We start from the raw sequence: 22,396 nt of genomic DNA on the forward strand, positions 1-22,396 counted from the left end.
AAAAGCCTCAATGGCTACAAAGCTTTTCATTTCTGAGCAGATCTTAATTTTTTGCTCAAAATCTGAAGGAAAAAAAAGGACTAACGGCGTTGCTTTTCGAGCTGTTGCTGATTTTCACAGTGTAGTCTCAGCATTTATTTCCCCTCAGAGATCTATCGGTTGTGTTTTTGTCATCTGTGTGATAGGATGATGTCAACCACAGAAAAAACCTGTGTGCTCATTGGGAGAAGTCGGTCTCTGGGATACCGTCAAACACAAACTGTCACTTTATCCCTTTTTGACCATTCTGCACATGAAGAGCTGAACACTTAAAGTTTGATTCAATGTTAAATAATTCACTTTTCTAACCATTTGTTTATATATATTTTTTTAAAAATGCACAAGAAATAAATCAGAAACTCTTCTTTGTTTAGAGAGGGAATGACTAAATACTGACTAAAAATTTAATAAAAAGAATGAATGCTTATACAGAATTCAGAATATATAATTTTTTAAAGGGTCTCTTTACAAATATTAATTTAGGAGAATTTTATAATATATGATTTGAAGTTACTTTTTTTTTAAATGGTTTAATTTTTCAAATATTTTTATTATATTCAAGCTCAAATCAGTACAATCCCAAGAGGTGTTAATTATTTTGATTCTATGATATTTAGTGTATTTTACATTTTTATTTGATCTTAGACTTTCATTTCCTTCTAGTTCTGTTGCTGTAGTGAACACTCCACATAAATGAATGTGTAAAAGTAGCTGGGAGCTGCAGTCTTGAGGAGATTTATTTTTAGAGCTGCTGGCTCATTTTCTCCTGTTTGTATGTCAGAGTAGTCGGGCAGCAACAAGTGCACACCGAGCGTGATATCACTGATGATTACAGGAGGAGGGGGCATGGAGGGAGGATCGCTTTCTCCATGTGCTCCACCCTGAAGGCCAAACACTTCTTTGCTCTCAGTTCTCATGCTGTTTGGGGGAGGATCAGGTATGATGGGTGACCATGTTTTAAAGTCTAAACACCTGAAGATTTTCTCATCTAAAATTTCTAAAATCAATGCTAGATTTTCATATTTGTGCAGTTTGAGGCCCCACTGTGGTATAGTGGTTAGCACTTAGAAAAACGTCCAGGTTCAAACCCCAGCTAGGTTCCTTCAGTGCAGAGTTTGCATGTTCCTCCCGTGATTAATTACATGCTTCATGGTGACTCTAGAATTATCCTTCATGTGTGAATGTGTGGCTTCTTGTGTCTGTGTAGCCTTATGACAAACTGCCCCCCACCTTCACCCCCAGTACCTCCAGCATCCCATCCTGAATGGGAATGAAATGGGTTTAGAAAATGAACAGCGATTTGACTCGTCCTGTAGCCCAAATTTCATCCTCGTTATTTCATTTCTGCTCTGTTTACAGACCATAATAACTTAATATTTCAATGTTGACTTTGAAAATGACTTTTTTTGTGCTTTAACTTATTAGAAAAAACAATTTGATTGTAACTGGAGTTTTTGCAAAGTAATGTGGAGACAGAGAAATACAACAAAAAATATCTAAACTTATTTCATTTAACACACTATGGAAGACAAAACCTTTAAGTTACAACCATAGCTCTCTGATAACATACTTTAATATCCACTGTTATAAGTAATAAAGTAAACTAAATGAATTAGAGACATTGGAGAAAAATTAAAAAAATATATTTTACTTTTGTAATAAAATGAACGCTACATTTTATTTTCAAATTTAAGAACTTGTACAAAATGTCAGGGTACTAATGTACTTTAAATGTGTAGGTCATTTAATCATAATGTTTTGACTCCTTTTTAATCTTTTCTTGACTCTGTTTCATACTGTAAAAACACAGTTGGGGTAGAATCATATATCATTTCATTTCCTCCCACTCCCTTTCAAGCAAATAATACAATTTTATTTGACAAACTTTATATTTAATGACTTCAATGTAATATTTGCTTTTTGTATATCTATTTATGGTTAAGAGTAATTACAACACCATTATCTACATGTGTGGGGATATCTATATATGGATTTGCACATGTTTATGTACATGTGTGCATCTTTTATTTTTTATTCTTAAATCAGTTCATGACTAAATATTCTAAATATGTTTGATATATCCAAATATAAATATATTTTATTGTTTTCCTTCTTTTGGGTTTTTATTTTTTGTTTTCTTGAAATATTCCATTTTCCACTGATGCAGTTTTAAACATTAATGATATGATATCAATATCATGTGTCTTAATGTGGAATCAAGAGGAATACAATCACATATTTCATGTAACGCACACAATCATGAGACAGTCTGAGTGTCGCCTGTTGTATGACATTTGCCAAGTTGCATCACTTTTCTTTGTTTTCACCCAAACACGAGTGGGTGTGACCCCTTATCTAAAGGCAGAGGCTTGTTTGTCTGGAGAGGAGACAAAATACAGATGTTTTCCCACCACAAGCTTTGAGACTTATAGGGAACTGTTTCTGTTCTTATGAACCTCTTCAAGCCCTCAGGACATGCATGGACTCTAAACTGATCCCCTACTAAAATGTTTATGAAGCATCATTGCTCCCTCTGCAGATTTCTTGAAAATGAGGAGCCTCCTCACATAGGAAGTAAATAATTTAGCAGCAAATTTTGCAGAGTCACAAATACTTCAATCGGGCGTGAATAATATCTCAAATGTGACTTTTCTGTTGTAAATTACACAAAAGTTTGAATTATAATTTTATACCAATTCTCTTGATTATTTTGCTTGCGTATCAGTTTAATCTGGTCTTTTTGTCAGTGCTTCCACATAGAAGAAGCATCTGATCTCATGAATCTATCGACTACCCCTCGATTAGATCATTTCACACTCTGCACCGGCTGCCTGGCAGCAGCTCTGCACACTGCCGTCCTGTTCCTGTGGAGCTCCTCCCTATCAAACACCACAATAGAGACGGGACTACATCAGGGAGGGGCAGGAGATAGAAAGGAGGGCGGCTTGCTCCGGTCTTTCAGTTTCCCTGCTGACAGGGGTTTTGTGAGAGCGGGCAAAAAGTAGCTGGGGAAAAAAAAAAAATCAAGCTTTCAACTTGTGTGGCAGTGCAGAGGAAGGTGTTAGGGAGGAATGAAACAGTCTGCCTCCAGAGGAGAACTCATTGCATCCTCCCGCATGGTGCTGTGCTGCCCAGCTGACCTTGCAGAGCTCTGACTTGGCTGCTGAAGCTCTGCAAAGACACAGTGAGGATGGATCCAACACGCTCCATCCAGCATGAGATCTGCTCCCTCAAAGGTACTCCTCTTAACTTTCTCTGACTCATGCTGTTACCATCATGCGCTCGGTACCGCCTTGTTTCCCACAATGCCTCTCTGGCGAGGACTTCCTCATCATATGGACATAGCCTGTCGTTCAGCCAGGAATCGTCTGAGGATGCAGTATTAACCAAAGGAATTTTAATCTCCCTCAATCTCAATCCCTGCTTAAAAGGAATAAAAAAAGCTTTTGTTGTTTTGTGTTTTTTTTTCTTTTCACAAGTATGACCAGGTTTAGTGCAGAGGCAGAGCTCATTTCTGTGCTGATGATGGTGTTTTTAAATCACAGCTGAAATGCTGCTGCAGCATGCGGCACATTGAATGCGTCCTCACTAGGGGAAGCCTTGCACGGGGGGTTGCTGCAGAGTGGCTGCTGCAATGCCACAGTAGTGCAGTGATTTTGCCCGGCAGAGACTGCTCATGCAGAGAAAGTAGCTTGACAATTGAGTCAGAGGAAGCTAGTAGGGTAGCTGTTCTTCCACTAGCATTTGTCTCTCTCTCGGCTGATGCATGGTAATAAAACATGTTGGGCATACATCCCTTCCTTATGTTTGAATTCTGGTTCTGCATTTAATTGCCATGAAAATTTCCCTACAGAGGGATAAATGAAAGTTTGTGTAAACAAGAAACATGCAGTTATTGTGTATATCAGTCTGTAATTATATCCGAATCTGAATCTACGGCTTCTCCCTACAACTCCATTTAGCCCTCCAAACGGAGAGTTATGGAAAAATAGTGTCTTCATATAAGGATGTTACTCTCACTTGATGATGTCATCAATAGTTGCCGATCAGCTATGTTAGCGCAGAGCTGCTAGCGCTCGGAAATACATAAAAACATGTTTTGTTTTACTTTAAAAAGGTTGTACTGAAACAAAAAGTCATCACTTACATTTAAATGTAAACTTCTGTGCTTCAGAGCACACCCACATGAAGAAATGCGCTTTTCTTCTGTGGCGCGGCGCAACACGGTTCACCTTTGCGGTGGAGGGCTCTGCATCCCTCCACCATGAGGGTTAGCCTGTAAAAAAAATAAAAATAAAAAAAAAATAAAAAAAATTCGGACAACCCTTTTTTGTTCAAATGCCCCATTTAATTGGAGGAGTAGGAAGAAGCCATAGGGGTTGGGGAAGAATTTGGATTTGACCATGATCTTCAAACACCAGATGGCAAAATGAGTCATTTTTCTGTAGCTGTAGCTAACATATCAAGATGTTAACATAGAACACTATAGCTGATGCTTCTTTTATACATATCATCAGATATAAAAGATACACATCTTTTGTATATATATATATATCTTCAACTGTGAGAGACCAAATACCAGGAAATTACACTGTGTAATTCTTAAATCATTTACTTGTATGGTGTTGAAAATTAGCATCTGTTTAATAGGTAAATTGCACCTCAATACTTTGTAACGTTAACCCTGGTTGGCATTTTCTGTGGGTCTTAACCACATTTGCTCACACTACCCTGCCCTCAAGGCCAAGATGGCCCCATATGGTTTGAAAGTGGGCAAAAATTGTTGGCCCCAAAAGGGTTTGTCCACAGTTTCCGTGGTGGCTCCACCTGTGTTTGCCCACATCAGGACCAACACAAACCAGGCTGGCTACGCTGTTCACTAGGCGGATGGCTAGTGTAGCCCACTGAGTGCCCACTTAAGCCAATGTATGGTTAAGGCCCTATTGGCCTTGCTGGCTCAGCTATACCTGCTATGGGCAATAGTAGCTCAGGCGGTAGAGCGGGTCGGCCAATAATTGAAGGATAGGTGGTTCGATTCCGGCTCCCGCCAGCCAAATGTCGTTGTGTCCGTGGGCAAGGCGCTTAACCCTACTTACCTCCAGTGTGGCTCCACTGGTGTGTGAATGCGTATGAATGTTCCGGTGATGGTCAGAGAGGCCGTAGGCATGATATTTTGGTCCATTCTACCATGCGGATCTCCTCTAAAAGAATGAAGTTTTGGGGCTGTTGGTGGGCAACAGGTTCTCAGTTGAATTGAAGTCCAAAGACTGACAAGACTAATCCAGAACCTTGAAATACTTTTCATGTAGCTACTATTTTATTGCTATGATGATGTGTTTGTGATCATTGTCAAGATGGAAGACACAGCCACATTTCATCCTCAATTCTTTCACTGATTGAAGGAGTTTTTCCCAGAATTGTCCTGTTCATCCTTTAATCCAGATTAGTCCTCTTTGCAGAAAACACCTCCATGCTTCACAGTGGGCAAGATGTTCTTGGGGTCCAACTCAACATTCTTCCCCCTTCAAACACAGAAAGTGGTTTTAAACCAAAGACTTCCATTTTTGACTTTCTCCAAATCCTCCTCTAGATCATCCAGATGACCTCTCAAAAACTTCAGAAACATCTAGTCATGTTCTGGTTTAAACAAGAGGACTTGTGGAGCACTGCAGGATTTGAATCGTAACAATGCTGTGTGGTACTAATAGTAACCTTTGTTACTGTGGTCCAAGCTCTCTTCAGGTCATTAACCAGTTCCCTCATGTAGTTCTGGGCTAATTCCTTGCCATTCTTAAGGTCATTTGTACCCCACCAGGTGACATTATACATGGAGCATCAGGTGGCATGAGATGTTTTATTTATTCCATTTTCTAATATTTGCTTCAACATTTGATCTCTTCTCATCAAGCTGCTTGTAGGTTGGTTCATCCCAGTCTTATTCAGGTGAACAGTTTTGTCGCTGGTGTCCTTTGACAGCTCTTTGATCTTGGTCATGGTGGACTGGTGGTAGTATGACTGTTTAAGGGTGAAGACTGGTGTCTTTTTATGTAGATAACCAGTTCAAAATGGTGACACTGATAAAGGTAACTATAGAAGGGCTTTCTGTAGAAGTCTATGAGGTAGAAAATTCTTGTTTGTTTGTAGGTGAGAGAACTACTTGTTTTCTGCATTAATGTACAAATTGATTTTTTGAAACCATACAGTTTCATTTCCTGGATTTTTTTTCCTTCTGTCTCTTGTAAATGATAATTCTAGCCATGACCCCCAACTAGATGAAACATGATAAAACGTTGGGTTTGGTGTTTTTCATGACTGTAAAAAGGTTGATCCACATTTGCATGTTAAAGAGGATAAAATCGTTCACTAAAGCTGGTTCAGCCCAAAGAGTTTGTACAAAACTGTTTTGTGCAGAGTTGGACAAGACCTCAGTGCCCAAACGACCTGCCAAAATGTGTGAGTTCCTGAGGAAAGTCTGCAGGCGGCTGAACGTCCTGGAGAGCAATCTGAAGGAGCCATTTACCAGCCTGAGAAAGTTTTTGGACACAAAGCCCCCCTTGCTTCGTAGAACACACCAAAAGCAGTCCCTTAAAATGTTAAACAGTGCTGCTTACTCAGTGACACCAGTTCATTGGTAAGCAGCTTGTCACCTCAGCACCATTACTCCCTCTGTTGCTGCAATGTAAGAAACAAACAGATGTTGTTTTTTAACAAAAAATGTAAGATCTTCCTCATGTGCAAAGTTCTGATTTTGACGGAACTTTAACTGTGGGTTTATTTATTATTAATTGACCTTCATTTAACCAGAATAGTCCCATTGAGATGTCAAACCTTGTCATGCTTTGGATTTAAGTTTTAGATATCTTCCATCAAAGTCTCTTGTGTTTCGGAAGTCCGGAAAACACTGAACGTTTCTTTAATTTAATGTCAGCTTTAAAAATGTTTACAGTTAACAGCAGAGAATACAAACATCTGAGGAAGTTGAAGGTTCCTCGTATGTTGTGTGTTTGTTTCTGCTGGTGGGGTTTTTCTGTTTATTCACAGAGACAACACTGACACTAGATGCTTCTCTGCCTTTCAAACTCTTGACTGAAAGAAAAAAGATAACATTGTTAAATGTAAGCCCAGAGTTGTTGGTTCCTGTTAAGTCTGAAAGAGAATTCTGAAAGATCACCTGAACTTTGGTGTGGTGCGATTCACTTCAGGATGGACGCATACAGGTGCTAATAAGTTAAAAACAAAAGCTCAAGCATTATGGGTAAACTCAAAAAAATACACAAGATCATCAATTTTACTGTGAATTTAATATCTTAACATCGAGACAACTGTCTTGTAAGGACCTTAGAGCAGGAAATAAGATCAAAATATCCCCAGATTAGTTTGGTTGCTGATCCAAGCAGGAAATTTGACCTAAATACTTCAGCTGGTCTGGGGGGTTGAAATTGGAACCGGACACACAAAAAAAGAGAGGTACAAATTATTAGTTCTGTTAAATAAATAGAAAAAAAAAAAAATTCTTGGTATTTCTTGAAATATATGCTTTTATTGCTTTATTAGGTACAATTTTGGTCAGGTTTGTTCCAACCATGCAGAGTTGTTGCATTTTAAATTATATTAAACATAATTGTGCTGTTTCACACCCTTAAACCTGTTTTGTTTTCTAATGTTTAGCTGCAGATGATGATTTTGTTTTGCAGATTATATCATATTCATAAATGGCTGCAAACATTTTTTTAAAACACATAAACAAGTAAAATTAACAGTTGTTGATCTCATGGACTAATGTGTCATTGATAAATCTAATCTCTTTGGCACAAACATAGAAACCCTTTCATGTTTCCAAATAGTTCCTGAAACAGCAGCACGCTGTAGATACATTTTTACTAAACTAAATATATAATTATATATAAAAATATATATATTCCTAACATGGCTCAGGATCTAAATCTAATTTTGAAAAATATAATCAAAAATCAATGACATCTCCACATCATTGCAGAAACTTTCTGAAATTTACAATGAATAAAAAGCATGATATCACTCAGTTTTATTTATTAATTAATTAATTTATTTTTTTAATCAGATATAGCATAAATTAAGTATTTCCACTATTTTTCTTTGCAGGAGTTAAAATTCCAGACGTTTATGGATGTTTGTGAAGCATAGATATCCATGACTTATTTTCTCCCCGGTTGTAGGTCTTGCAAATATCAGGTGACTTTGTAAAGACATGCTCTAGCCGCTGATGCATACATCCTGTCTGTGTTTCATGCTCAGTTAATGAGTTCATACGACACTGTCCTGCTATCGGAGGCAGCGGCGTTCTGCAGCCCTCGGATTCTTCGGCTGATATTTGAGCTGAAGGCATGTGTGACCACCAGGCTTTAGAGTTCCCCTCTTTACAGCCTGGGGGTTCAAAACGCCCCAGAAAGGATCTTCTACCACGTCTGTATAAGTGGGGAGAAAAAAGGAACATTTGAACCAGATTTGAAATGTATTTAATTTTACTTAGTTTTTTTTCTTAGTTCTGCAGACATTTGTTCATTTTTATGATTTCCAACAACTGCGTGTCGATATACTTTTTAACCCCTTCAGCACCAATTAGCTTAAAACTAAAAAAATCAGCGAATATTTAGAAATATTTATTTAGAAAGCATTAAAATTGTTTCATTTAAATTAATGTACCTCTAAAAAGAAAAGATGACAAATTTACTTATATGGAACCTCTTTGAAAATCCCAACATGACATTAAAAACAGTTTAAATCGGCTCTTATATAATCGTATATGTATTTTTTTTGTGCTAAATCGCTGCTGATGTCTGTACACATGCAGCTAAGACAGTTAAACCAGAGTATTTTATTTATTTCTATATTATTCAGTTCATTAATGATTTGTTTCACCAGCTAAAACCTGGCTTTAAAAAATAAATTAGTGTTTTCTAAGCCAAGCTTTCGCCCTACTTAAAAACTTTGAGCTCATGATGGTTTTTGTCAAATTGTTTCTGTATTTGTACATTCATTTTGACCTAAACTGAGCTTTAGATCTATTTTATTATTTAAAAAAATATAAGAAACTATTTGGTATCATGACACAGGACAAGACTAACTCATACAAGCAAAGCATAAAGTTTTAAAAAGGTTTAGCCTACATCCAAGTCAAACGAGAGTCACTTTGGAATATTTAAGCTTTTTGTGCGCTTATTTTTGTCTGAACAAGATGGATGAGCCATGTAGTGATGTGGCCCATCAGTGTGTTATTTTATGGTCCTTTTTTTTTTCTAACTCTGTAGTCGTCATCATTTTAGTCGAATATAGTTTCAATAAACTTCCACCATCTAAAAATGAGCAAAGAAGTAGGAATAAACACACCTGTTTGCTGCGAGAAGGATAAAAAAATGCTCCTATTTTTATTTCAAAGTGATAAAATATGTGAACAGTTGTCTATATAAATATGTTAATGCAAATAATGTCATTTGCAGAGCCTTTGATCTTTGTTTAGACGTGTGCGGCCTTGTCCCAGATATTAAAGCCAAATATATATTAACGACTCAGAATCATAAATTGTTGCAGAGGCACTCGTATATTTTAAGGCTGTTGTATTTTTGTTCTCACATGCAGTTGTTCTACGGTCAGGACTGATGAAGTTACAGCACTTTAAAGCAGTTTTCCTCCATGTCAAAGTAAAAGACAGAAGTGTTTCAGGAAGGAAATACAAACTCTTCCAGATGTAATGGAAAAGCTTCTGTTTGAGTCCTCGTCTGGTTGTGTGGTTTGGTTTTGGGTCTGTGTTGCTTAGCAACAGTCGGCGTAACCCTGTCAGTGAGTGTCATCTTCATCAATTCTGACCACAATCTCGACTGAGCCTCTTTAACTTTGCTGATGTGATTATCTAACCTCATTAGCCTTAGTTTTCCTGTAATTCATGTGGTCGTCCGGCTCTGTCGTGACACTCATCCTCTCCAAGCGTTCAACATTTACCCCTAATCCTCCTTTTTCTGACTTTAAACACTTGATTTTTGCTTATTTTTGTCAGGGAAAGTGAACTAAAATCACTCTTGAAGCTGACTTCAGTAGCCAGTAGGTGGCACTGTTGGTGAAGCTACCATAGACTGGCAAAATGTTCTGGTAATAGAAGCCTAATGAAATCAGTTCACATTGTTGAGGGCTGTTCAAGCTGCTGAGCTTTATTTTCCTTTGCCTGGAACAGCCCTGAGGTCTGCACATTCATTTTAGGCCATTAAGGCTTTTTCCTTCACCAATTCTGGCAACTCCTAAATAGTTTGGTTCACAGTTGTTTGTGCTAGATCCAGTCAAGCCTTTAAAAAAACTTATAACACACATTTACAGCTTGTTAACTCTAACAATGAGAGCTTTGTTTTTGGAAAAAAGAGCAGATTTTGCTTTGTGGAACCGCACATGTGAACACTTTTACTTTGTTGAAAGTTTCCGTTTGTGAAAATGCAGGAGGAGGAGCTCCATCTTCTGCAACAAATTGAGATTTTAGGGGCGCCAAAGTATTGCATTATTAATTAATTACAGACAAATTAGTGTTTTTCCTTTTTTTGTGTTCATCTCATATTTTATCTATAACTATAATCTATTGTGTAGGCTAAAGGATAATACTCGATGAGGTGCTCATTAACAAAAAGGCGTGATCGTGTCGGACGGTTACTTCTGCAAAGTCCATCATATCTGATAATGAACACCTCAAAGGGCATTATCCTGCTTATCCCATGATCACTTACCAAACAATAAGTATTTAATCAGTTATTGGTACTTTTATGTTCTTTTTTAAAAAAGCGATCTAGACATGATGTTTGAATTATTTTCTTTACTGTTTTGATACAAGATCTAGTGATTATGGTGATGTTTGAAGAAAATATGCAACATTTCCATCAGATATGAACTATTATGTCTCTTTGAATGTTGGCTTTCAAATGAGTCGTTAATGAAAGGCTGCAGGATACTTGTTAGGATGTCGGCCACACTCTTTATTCTCATGACAAGTGAACTGTCTGGATCTTATCTGCTGCTTGGAGACATTTTTGTCCCTGATTCCCATAGATGTTTCCATTATCTGAATGCTGTTACATCTTAAACTATAAAATCTGTCACCAAGGTCGTATAATTTAAGACTATGCTTGTGGCTGTTGTTCTACATTAAATGGTTTCTTCTCACAATCTTACACGTTAGCTGCTATTTTTTTTTATAGATTGGATTGTATATTCAATAATCAGGGAACAAAAATCACAGGCATCAATTAGCTTTTATTTCCAAACTGTAAAAAACTCTCCCGTTGCATGAGATTTGGTTATAAAAACGGGTGCTGTTGCTTCGTCAGCTCTCCCTCCAGGCAAAACAGTCACCAACAGTCAGTGAGGCGCCCTGTCGAGTCCAGAGCTTTGCCTTTTCTTTACCTCTGCTGTGAATAATCCAGCGTGGCTGTCAATGGAGCAGAAGCTAAACCAACTTTTCTTTCTTTCAGTAGTTTTTACTGCACAATTTATGCTGAAATACTTGCTCTAAATATTTCCCTCATAGAAAAGCATTGAATTTCAAATGGAGAACTTTGCCCAAATAATTGTATTATTACTTCTTCTAGTTTCCCAAAGTTTAATGAAATATCTGCAGAAATGTTTGTTAATATCCTAAGATCTGTCCCACAGCTGTGTTTGAGGTTATAAAGTTTTACAAGAAACAAGACAAAAGTAAGATTTAAAGTAAAGTTCTTTTTTTTTCTCTCTATTCTTGCCGATTTTAGCCTAAAAAAAAATTTATTTTTTATTCATTATGCATCCAAGAACAGCTGTAAAAAAGTACATCCTTTGTACTTTTTATAAATATCTGGAGCCCAATAATATCCAAAGCAAATGTGTTCTTAAAATCCCGAAGGATCTGAACCTCTGGGTAAAGTTTTACCCACATTTTTGTCTGATTTCCAAAAATCTGTGTTTTTTAGAGATTCCCAGTCTAGGAAGAGCCTCAAAAGTTAGTTATTATCCTAAAAAAGAAAAAACTAGACACCCTGAATGTTACTAGTCTTCACTCTCAGATTGTCACAATAATGCAAACGGCACTGAATGTCTCAGTACTGGAACTTCAGTTGGAATGTGTCAAACTTTGGTTTTACGTTGGAGGTCGCAGAGGTCATCACATCCTCCTGTTTCAGATGGTATTTTCCTGACAGGAAAGATGAAAGACGGCAGCCTGACTTCACATGTTTCACATGTTTCAGATTAATGATGTGACTGCATTTGCAGCCTAACCTGGGAATAAGGAGTCCTTCAGCCGTCCGTTTGCTGGATGCTGAACTCCATGAAGCTGCTGCTTTTCATCAGCGAGCTGCAAAGTGCTTTAGATCTTGTCCAAAGTTTGATTCTCGATGTTGTAACTTATTGTTAACTTATTGGAGGAGAAGGAGCGTAATTTATCCTGATTGGGAAGAGATGAGCTTTTCAGTGGAGGAGCTTTTGTGAAGGAAGCCCCATTGTGAGAGTTTATGGCATTAATGACTCTACATATATCACACTAAAACTCTCAGAACATCCTCGTGACTAAAGACTTTGTCAAAGAGTCCTTGTTTGAGTTCTTACTACTTTGGTGGCCTAAAAAGCCGTTGTGGAACCACGCAAATATAAAAATCCCCCAAATGATTCCCTACTCCTGTCCTGATGTCTGGGATTCATTTTAGTCCTGGGATGATGCCATTAAGACGAGTAAGTGATCAAATACTTAAGTTGTATTTGTAACATATCGTGCAAAGATTAATTAGCTTTCTTTTTCCAATTACTCTCACTTCTAACAAGTTTTGAGCAAAAAAACTAAACTTGGAGCCTCTGCCAGGTGTTTAACTGAAAGCAGCATCAAGACAGATCATCTTTCCGCTGTAGAAAACTGAAGAATAGGAACATCAGATTGCAGCACGGTGTGTTTTTGTGCACTGTGATGTGATTCAAAGAGATATGCTGAAGATTTAAACCTAAACTTTAAAAAAACTGTGGCAAAACAAGATTTTAATTTGTGGTTCTACTTTATTTTACTCTTTTGTTAAAGAGCCCTTCTAGACTAAACATGTTAATCTGATTAGCAAACTGTGGCAGTGAAGAAACAGTCCCATTGTGGCAGTAAACACAACAATCGTAGAGCTGCAGAGATTTTTACAGAACTCTAGAATCATCTGATGAATTAACATCCAACAAAAGCAAATACCAACTTCTGCTTTTAAAGACACTATTTATGTTTTGCTCTCCAGTTCTGTCCGTGTTGATGTTTTTTTCCTTGTCTAGAGAAATGTTTCTGTTTCGTGTTGCCAGTAGCTTCTGACCACTGTTCTGGCCTCCCTCTGTGTTTGCCCATATTTCTGTGGTGTGTCACGTTGCCATGGCAGCAGGCGTAGCAGGCCGGCCACGCCCGGGCAGGATTCTCTGAGTCACTGCGGTGGTCAGTCACACTCGTGTTCCTTCTCTTCCTGGAACAGTTCTTCTTATTGTGATGATATTTAGAAATGAGCACTAATTCATTTGCTGCTGTTCTTTGCCTTGTTTTTTCTTGTAATCTCATATTTTTTGCAAACATCTGAACATTGTTTTTCTTAAAAATGTCAATTTAATTTGAAGTCCTACAATATCTGATCTGCTGAAGGTTTTTACTGATGCATGTTTTTTAAAGTAATCAGTAGTAATTTCTTCATTTAGTATCCCAAAAACAAGTTTTGCAACCAATAAATTTGATTAAGTTAAATAAAAAAAAATCTCCAGTAGTTTCTAAAGTAAATGTACTTGCTTATTGGCCACAGTTTCCCTAAGGGTGGAAAAAAAAAACATTTCTGTGACTTGACGAAGTTACTAAAAATGATTTTAGCATCACATCCCCTCCAGGAAGTAGAGGGACACGTGTGCTTCAGTGTGACTGACCACCGCAGTGAGTCATCAAAAAGTCCTGGCCGGGCGTGGTCGGCCTGCTACGCCGTGGTAACATGACACACCGCCGAAATATTAGCGAATGCAAAGCAAGGCCAGAACAGAACAGTGGTGAGAGACCCTAAGATTAATACCTGGAAATAAAACACCCTTCCTATTTTTAAATATCTCTTCTAAAGGAAGAGTTTTCTGCAGAGTCTTGTGACTTGCACAGAAATAACTTGTTAGAAATTAGCATTTATAAAATTCTACTTTCAGTTTTTCTGTTAAAAATAAAAAAAGTGCCTAATTGATTTTTAATCTTGCAACATCGCTAGTTTTCTGAAGCATTAGTTGACCACAGTGTTTTTTTCTGTATTTGTTTTGTAAAGCCTGATTTTGAGGATGCATGCACTGGATTTAGGAATGATTTGACAAGAACATAGAACAAGCAAGTGAACTGATTTTAAAGGTGCTAGCTGGAGTGCATGCATGGACAGAGTCCACCGTTGCTGCTCTGCTGGAGTTTCCATCCATTAGTGACCATTTAGGCTGCACTCACACATAAAAAAAAAAAGTGAAAAGGCCACCTTAAATTCTTATCACATCTGTTAGGATATTACTGAACATGATCATCAATGCAACAGGAATGTAAAATATTCTCTTTATATGTTTTACTTTTTTGCAGCAACAAATTATTGCTAACAACTTATGTGTTCACAAACTGGCAGCTGATTTGAGTTCAGCGTTTGAACTGGTCCCACATGAAACCCATTGACTGTATATGGAGAACTGGACTGAGAGGCTGTGACATCACATAAATGCCTGAACTTCAGCTCTAGTGAAATGAAGCCGATTCAGTCGCCATTTTTCCATAAAAAGGATGCCGCCATGTTGGAGCCAGATGACAGTGATTGGTCTGAGTCAGCGTTTCTATGGCAACAACTGCCGCCAATCAGGACTAAGCTTGTTGGAAGTCCACACCCCTTTCGCTTAATGTCAGTGCTTTTTACTGAGGCATCTGATTGGTCAGTTGATAGCTTGAATCGCTTGAGATAAACAAAATTATGATGAGCAAGAAGAAGTTAAAAAAGAAGAATTCTTATTTTGAGAAATATAATAGCTGTTTATTTCTTTTTAGAAGTAAATGGGATTTGGGCTTCTTGGAGCCAGCTGGTACTTAATATTTCGGACAGGAGGTTTTCTCAGTCCAGTTCTCTATATACAGTCAGTGATTAAGCCACAACCCCTGAAACCACAAGGATGTAATCCACCAGGTGCTTATAGCACCCCTTGTGGTTGCAGTTGAAACGACAAGTAAAACTTTGTCCCCTGAATATGCGGGTCTTATGTTTAAGACATGTTTCTACCAAAATAAAGAAAATATTGACTTTTATTTGGGTGTATATTTAACAATTAAACATGTGTCAACACTACAAACTGACTGAAGTAATCCAACAAAACATTTACACCTTTAAAAGCTTTAGATTATTAAATTATCTGTTGGATTTTTTTTTTGCAAAAATTGACATAATTTTTTTGTAATTATCTAAAAAACAAATAACTTGGCATAGCTGATTTATAGTAGCCAGAAAATAGGGCTGTTCCATTTAAAATTACTGTGGATGAATGAATAATTTGTCTATATTTACACATTTTTATATTTTATGGATATATTGTGTTTAATCTAAAGGTTTTGCACTGTCAAATTTTCAAAGTATGAATTAAAAATCCAACTTTTTTTTCTTGAATCTCGTAAATTTCCTATTGTTTGTTGCATTTTTCTTCTTATTATTATTTTGTTTTATTTTATTTTGCTAAAACTCTGTCATGACACTCTTTTGACGAGTGCATTTTTGGCTTGCATGTACAGTATATACTGAAGCAAGTTTTATTAGGCGAAGATTGTTTTCACTGCACAGCGTACTGAGTGTAAAGTGCAGCAGTTGCACAATGGCCTAAGAAATTCTCAGCAGATGTTTGTGTAGGTTTAAGCCCCCCCCCAAGCAATTTCCCCACATCGCCAAATGTCATAACCTCTATTTAACGATTTGGAAGTCACCCGAAAATGTTTTATTGCTTTCTGTGAAGTGTGTCCTGGAATGCAGGGAGTATTTTATGTTTATTTTAAAGTAGTTTTTCTAACTGCTGTGAATGAAGGGAGTCTTTTTGTTGCTTCAGGACAGCGAACTCTTGTAGAACTGCCTCAACAAGCCAAATGATGTACGTTTCACCTGAGAGAAATCCACTCCAGCGCACCTTTGTAGAGTATTTGTCAAAACTGGCACCCAGCTTTAGCATTGAATGTAGTTTTTTTCGGTTTTGTTCAGAGTTCGGTTCAGCTGCTTTTATTTCTACCCATCTGTGCTTTTGTGGTGGTAACCAAACCCAAAGGTTCTGATTTAGAGCCCCAGGACAGGTAATGGAGAACATCTGCAAAACATAAAATAAAAAAGCTGCATTCTATAAAGGAGAACAGCTCAGTCCTGAAGTTTGGCTCTGCGAAAAAAAGGAGTTTTACCAAAAAAATAATATATATATATAGCTTTCAGAATGTCTCCCTGCTTTCAATTTATCTGAGTTTTTCATTCGTAAGACATTCTTTCACTTATCTTCAATTTCTGCATAACTATGTCATCCGCATCCACTTGACAGGCGATCAAAATACCATCTATTTACTCCTTTATCTGCTTAGAAGGGGCACATTTTACTGCCTGTCATTAAAACTGTTTGAAAAACACTTAATTGGAACCAAAAAGTCCCTCTCCTCCACATTCAAAGTCTATAGCAGTCAAGAAAAAAGGGCAAATGTGATTTTTATCAACAAGATCTAAACAAAATAGAAACTAAAAACTGCAGGAGTTAATTAACTTTGAGTGTGCACGCCTCCAAACGGCGCCAGATGTTTGTGTCCGTGTTTGCACATCTTGTGGCTCATCACTGTTTGGAATCAGATATTAACTGCAGGATGGTTAACAGCTGCAGCCAGAACTTTATGGTTCCATTCTTTAACGTAGGAGGATTCGTTCTAACATTTTCCAAACGCCCTGCCTGAAAAACCCCGCTGGCACCGGAGTTTGGACTGCTGCTCTCCACTCTCTTTGGGTCTCAGGAGACCCCGAGGAACAGAAGCTTATATCCTGACACTCCTGTGATGAGGAGTGGAAAGACTTGATGGCTTTTCCATTATGGGGTTTGGGATGAGGCCTCAGAGGACCGATGGAGGGAAAAATGGGACTTTGTCAGTACTAACTCAAGTGATTTGACCTTCACAGTCAGTCTTTCCAGGCAACATTTTCTGGAACCAATGTGGTACTTTGACATTAGAGTATGCTTTATTATGCTGAGTGGTTTAGAATACAATAAAACCTCTGTTTCTTTGACTCCTTTCAACTTTTAAAATCAGTTTGTGAGGCGGATCCTGAGGACATCCCTACTATTGAAACCACATCTCAATACTAAAGAATTCTTATAAATATGTTAGATTTTGTGCGTAAATATTCTCCTTTATTTACTTTAAAAACAGGCTTTTTGATTGATTGGCTAAATTGACACAAAAATGTGATAATATTTTGAAAAAATGTTCTTAAATTTTGCCTCATGACTTTTGTAAATTGCAGGAACAATAAAAGTTGTTGCACATTCTGTGGTGAAGTTAGACTGGAATTCTGATTATAAAACTTACCAACTTGAAACTTCTTCATTTCAACTTTTGAATTTGTAAATGGAGGATGACCTATTAAAATTTACAACGGTTGATTTTTATTGGTGGAGAAAAATTGTTTCCTCTTTCGTTTGGCAGTGAAATGAAAACTTTTCTGCTTTTCGTCAGTTCAGAATTTAAGATTTGGTTTTCAAATTGGGGTGTGGGCTTATAAACACTGTGCAAGAACAGAACTTTGACTTCAGTGTCACAGAGAATGTTAAAAGAAAATGCAAACTAACCACTGAGAGACAATTACTAACCCTTGGAATTTTGGAGGCCAGAAGTGTTTGGGGGAGAATAAAATGAGCCCAAAGGCCATGAAGGGAGGAGGAAGTCATAGGACTTCAGTTTGTTCCTGCACATAAACATGTAGATTCACTCACAGCTGATGTGATATTTTGTGGGGTAATTATATATCCCTCTCAGACTTTATTACCTTTCTGTGGGAAGTAAATGCAGCCGTTCAGATGAATTCTAAATAAAATAAATGAATAAAGGTCATTGTCACCTTTCTAAACCAGGTTTCACACAGACCTCTGCTGTTTTTGACTGACACATTGAGGGCACAAAGCTGTGGGGTGTTCCAGTTTTAATTAACTCTAAGAAAAGAGTGATGTGTGTCTTCATTACTCTTAAAGACTTTGGTTCACTCTTTCTTTGCTGTGGGTGAACTGGGAAAAATACATTTAATCTCTTATGATTTATTTGTTTTGTTTCTGTTTTTTGTCACATTTTGCTGGGCCTGAGTCGGTCTGCTGCCAGGCCTGGCACACATGACTCAGCAGAGACTGGCAGATACGAGCACAATTCACTTACAGTCACTTTTTCCTGCCTTTTGCCCGCACGAGGAGGGCTGTGCAGCATGTGGAAGTTGCCACCTTTCTTCTGCTTTTCACTCCAACAGTCATAAAGGCCACAATGTGAAAAGCTCATTGACGGATTAACTGTGGAGGAACAGACGGCTTTGAACCTGCTTACCTGTGTTTCACACAGCTAAAGTAGCAAAGAAAATCAGGCAGAAAGAGGGGAGAACTGCTGGAAATGGAGGCTCTGATTCAGCATGCCCAAGGTAGGACGTCCCGTTTGTTGGTTCATTTCACCTTCTGACCAAAAGGTGTCAGCACAGAAATGTTTGACGGGGTTTGAGCGGTTCTGGTGGGTTTTTTAAGAAAAGAAAGACGTTTTTTGGGGTTGTGTTGCTAGATCTCACTCCACACCACTCTGTTCTCCGCATGATTGTGATGTAAGACACCTCCCAGGCTGCTTTGAGGGTCAAGTTTCCTTGGGGGTGTCAACTGCAGGAAAGCTCCTGACTGGTCGCTGCATGTAGAATAGAGAACACAGAAGTGAAGCAGCAGGGTAGGGTGGGCGACAATATGCACAAAAAACACATTATGGATGTGACAAAACCCCTTGTAAGGTGTTTAATGCACTTTTTAAACTAAAAAAAGCTTAAATTGTGAAAAAATGTGTGTATTTTAAATTGTAGATGTGAATAAATGGGAGGTAGAATGAGTAAAAATTTATTTTAATCTTAATTTTGAGCATAAAAAGGCTCAATACATCCAAATAAAGAAACATTTAAATATTTTTTAAGCTTGTCTACAAACAAAATATGATTGAATATTAATATAAATGTAAAAAAACACGTGTTCATGAATTAAAGTAAAATGTAGTCTGTCAAAAAGAGAATAAATGGTTTTATTTTTAAATGCAGAAAATATTTTTTTCAAGGAACGATGCGACTTTAAGAGCCGGATCGATGTTTTGCTTGGAGCTCTGTGTGTCCTGAGAGTACATTTATAGGCGACGGTCGGCTACAGTTTGTTTATCTGGGGAAATATTGTCTAAAACTTGATAAAATCTGGATTTTTTTCAAATTAGATTCAATAAAAGAAGCTGTTTTATAAATATTCAATAATGAATGTGTGAATCTGATGGATTATTGAAGCTGATGTGAAGCAGAATAACTGTGACTAATTGGTTTCTTAAGGCAAAATATATCAGTTGAGAAACCAAAAAGATCATTTGTTGCGATCTTCCTTCTTGTATCCTTCTACTGTTTCCAACTTTTTCCCTGCAGAGCTTCTGGTTCATGTTCTTGTAACAGAAAAATCCCTGCCTTCCGCTCTTTGTCTAAACTCTTTAAGAAAACGTCCTGAGAATGTCTGAGCTCCCCACATATGGCGTCCATCCAGCGGCGCTCGTCACACGAGATGCTCTTTCCACTGAGGAAAGCCTGACAAATCAAATCAAACTCGCAGAGCTGTGGAGTTTTTCCTCCCTCTGCTCCTCTCCCCTTCTTCTTTTTTTTTCCTTTTTTTGCACGCCCCCCTGGTTTTGATCAGAACACAATGTCAGGAGGTCAGAGCTGACTCCCTGGCAGTTCTGCATTCTCTCTAAAAGTGGAGAAGACACTGAGGGAAGATGGACTCGTGCTGCTGCTTCTGTTGTGGACCACAAGACCATGGTAGGTTAGATTTATTATTTTTATGGAACTTATCTGCAGGATGCTGCAGTAGCAATAAAGCATGCATTATGCATCACTTCTAAGGATGGAGCTGCTTCCAGAATCGGTTAAATGGAAATGACTCACCAGAACTTTCTCTTGTTCTTTTATTTAAATTTGAGGCAGAAATCTGTAAAACTTTACAGAATCTGTTTAGCTTTGGTGCTAATGTGGGGGGAACGCAGGACTGTATTGAAGTTATTGGCTGTTTGCATGTGAGGGGAGTGGGACGGAGCTGACCCCGCCCACGAAGGAGCGCTGGAGTGCATTTGTTTCCACACATCTGCACTGTTTCTCTGGGCAAATAAAAAGATGGATTTTCCTAATCCGTCCTTCTGACTCATAATGTTCATTTAGGAGATTTGTGTGTCTAATTTAAAGTATTAACGTTGTGGGACTTCATTCAGAGTCCTTTAGTGTTATAAGTCAATGCAGGACCTTTACATTATATTCCTTATTTGTGCTTATGTCAAAGGTACCATCAGGTCAACATGCTATTGTCTATTTTAGTTGTTATACGACGCAGCCGGGTTGTCGAGTTGTGGTGTCGAGTTTCTAACAGGGTGACATTGACGGCAGCCATGTCAGATAGAGGCAGGTGTCTCAGGTATTTCTGTAGGTGCTTTTATAACTCTCTATTGACAACTTTCAATCAATTCTATGAGAAAATAATCGTGTTTGTGCACTGCTGCGTCTGAGACATTTTTGTGGTAAAGCAGAATGCAACCTTGGGGGTTTGGTAGTTTTATAATAGTTGGCTGCACCGTCCAACACAAGGAAGCAATTAGCTGTTCGAGGAGTTTCAAAATAAGAACGAATGGGTAGTTAGTGGGAAAATAAAATGTGGATCACTTGTGGCTCATAAACCGCAATGGAAAATGAATGGAAGGCACAGGAGAAGTTGGAAACTTTGACTCCAGTTCACCTCTTATCGGGGCTGACCTGAACGAGTCGGCCACACCAAACTGCTTCATGTATTATTAACTTGTGCAGATATGCTGCAGCGGGTAAAGAAAACCCTGCCAGTGCCTGCAGGGAGGAAGGAGCCGGCTGAGCCCAGGCGCTCTGAACTTATTTTTAGTCATGTCAGAAAAGAAGCAGCAAGGAAGGGAGGAACTGTTGTAGTAAAGAACAGAAGGGAAAAAAGGGAGGGGAGAAGAGTGACTGGCTGTCTCTGCCGGAGGACGAGATCTGCCTCTCCTTAAACTCCCGGACAACTTGGCTACTGCTCTGGTTTTAGGAGTTTGGGATGGCACCCCACCCCTAGACGCTGGCCCCTCTTCTCCACTCCCCCTTCACCTTTCGCCTTCGCCCCTCCTCCTTCACCCTGCCGACACAGCCCAGGACTCTCCACACTGAACCGAGCCCTAATGCCGGCAAGCCCCCCTGGAAATGTGTTCCCAACCTTGGTGGTTGTGGGCCACATCGTCACCTTGATTGCCGTCTGGCGGTGGAGGGTGCGCAGAGCGGAGAGTGAAGGTAAGCACACAGGTCGTGGCCTGGAGAGACCGCTGCTTCTCCAGGCTGTCTGTGGAAACTGCGCGTCACCGGCGGTCCTTGTGCGTCCTGGCTGCTGCCTCTTGAGCTCTGTGTGATCATGGCGAGCACTCCTCCTCTCTGCCCCCCTCTTTCTCCCTCGTAGGGTTTGGTTTCCTGTGGAATGAGTTGTTTCTGTTAACCCTGTAAATGCTGGCTGCGTGGAGGAGCGGATTCGTTTGGTTGAGTCTGAAGGTTCGGTCTGTGGGAGCTCTGATCAGCTGTGCTCATTTGGAGGTGGATTTGGCAGCGTTTAAAGAGGCTTGTCAGGCCTGTTTTATGTTTGTTTTACTTGCAAATAATTTGGCGTGATAAGGAAGCGTGACAGTGAGTTTGAAAAAAAAGCGACTGTCCTGAAGTTGGCCTGAATCTAAGCAGACACACCTGAGGCAGGTCCATCTCACTGTTGACACAGACCGTCACAATGCAGCTCTGCAGGCAAACACGCCCGCCGGCACTTTGAAGGATTCCTCTCTCAAGACACAAAAACCTGTTTGACAACCCCACCTGTGTGGACTCCAGCCAAATTCTAATGGGAGAAAACAGACGAGGACTGCACAGCATCACAATCATTTCATCATATCACTCAAACGGATCAGAACCGTTTTCACTACAGCTGGTTGTGTTTAGTTTTACAGAAGTTATATTTGTCACTGTAAGGTGACCCTGGGAACTATGTAATCCTTAGTATTATATATTCGAGGTGTAGA

The 22,396-nt window shown here is 38.7% G+C and overlaps 1 protein-coding gene across 1 annotated transcript in view; it reads left to right on the forward strand.

Annotated features, from left to right (window-relative positions):
• The window catches only part of pleca (plectin a), a gene marked incomplete in the record, with an annotated part of 104,365 nt that overhangs the window by 35,371 nt on the left and 46,598 nt on the right, over positions 1–22,396 (forward strand).

The sequence above is a fragment of the Oryzias melastigma genome, linkage group LG11 (genome assembly GCF_002922805.2).
Source record: "Oryzias melastigma strain HK-1 linkage group LG11, ASM292280v2, whole genome shotgun sequence".
NCBI classification, from domain to species: Eukaryota; Metazoa; Chordata; class Actinopteri; order Beloniformes; family Adrianichthyidae; genus Oryzias; species Oryzias melastigma.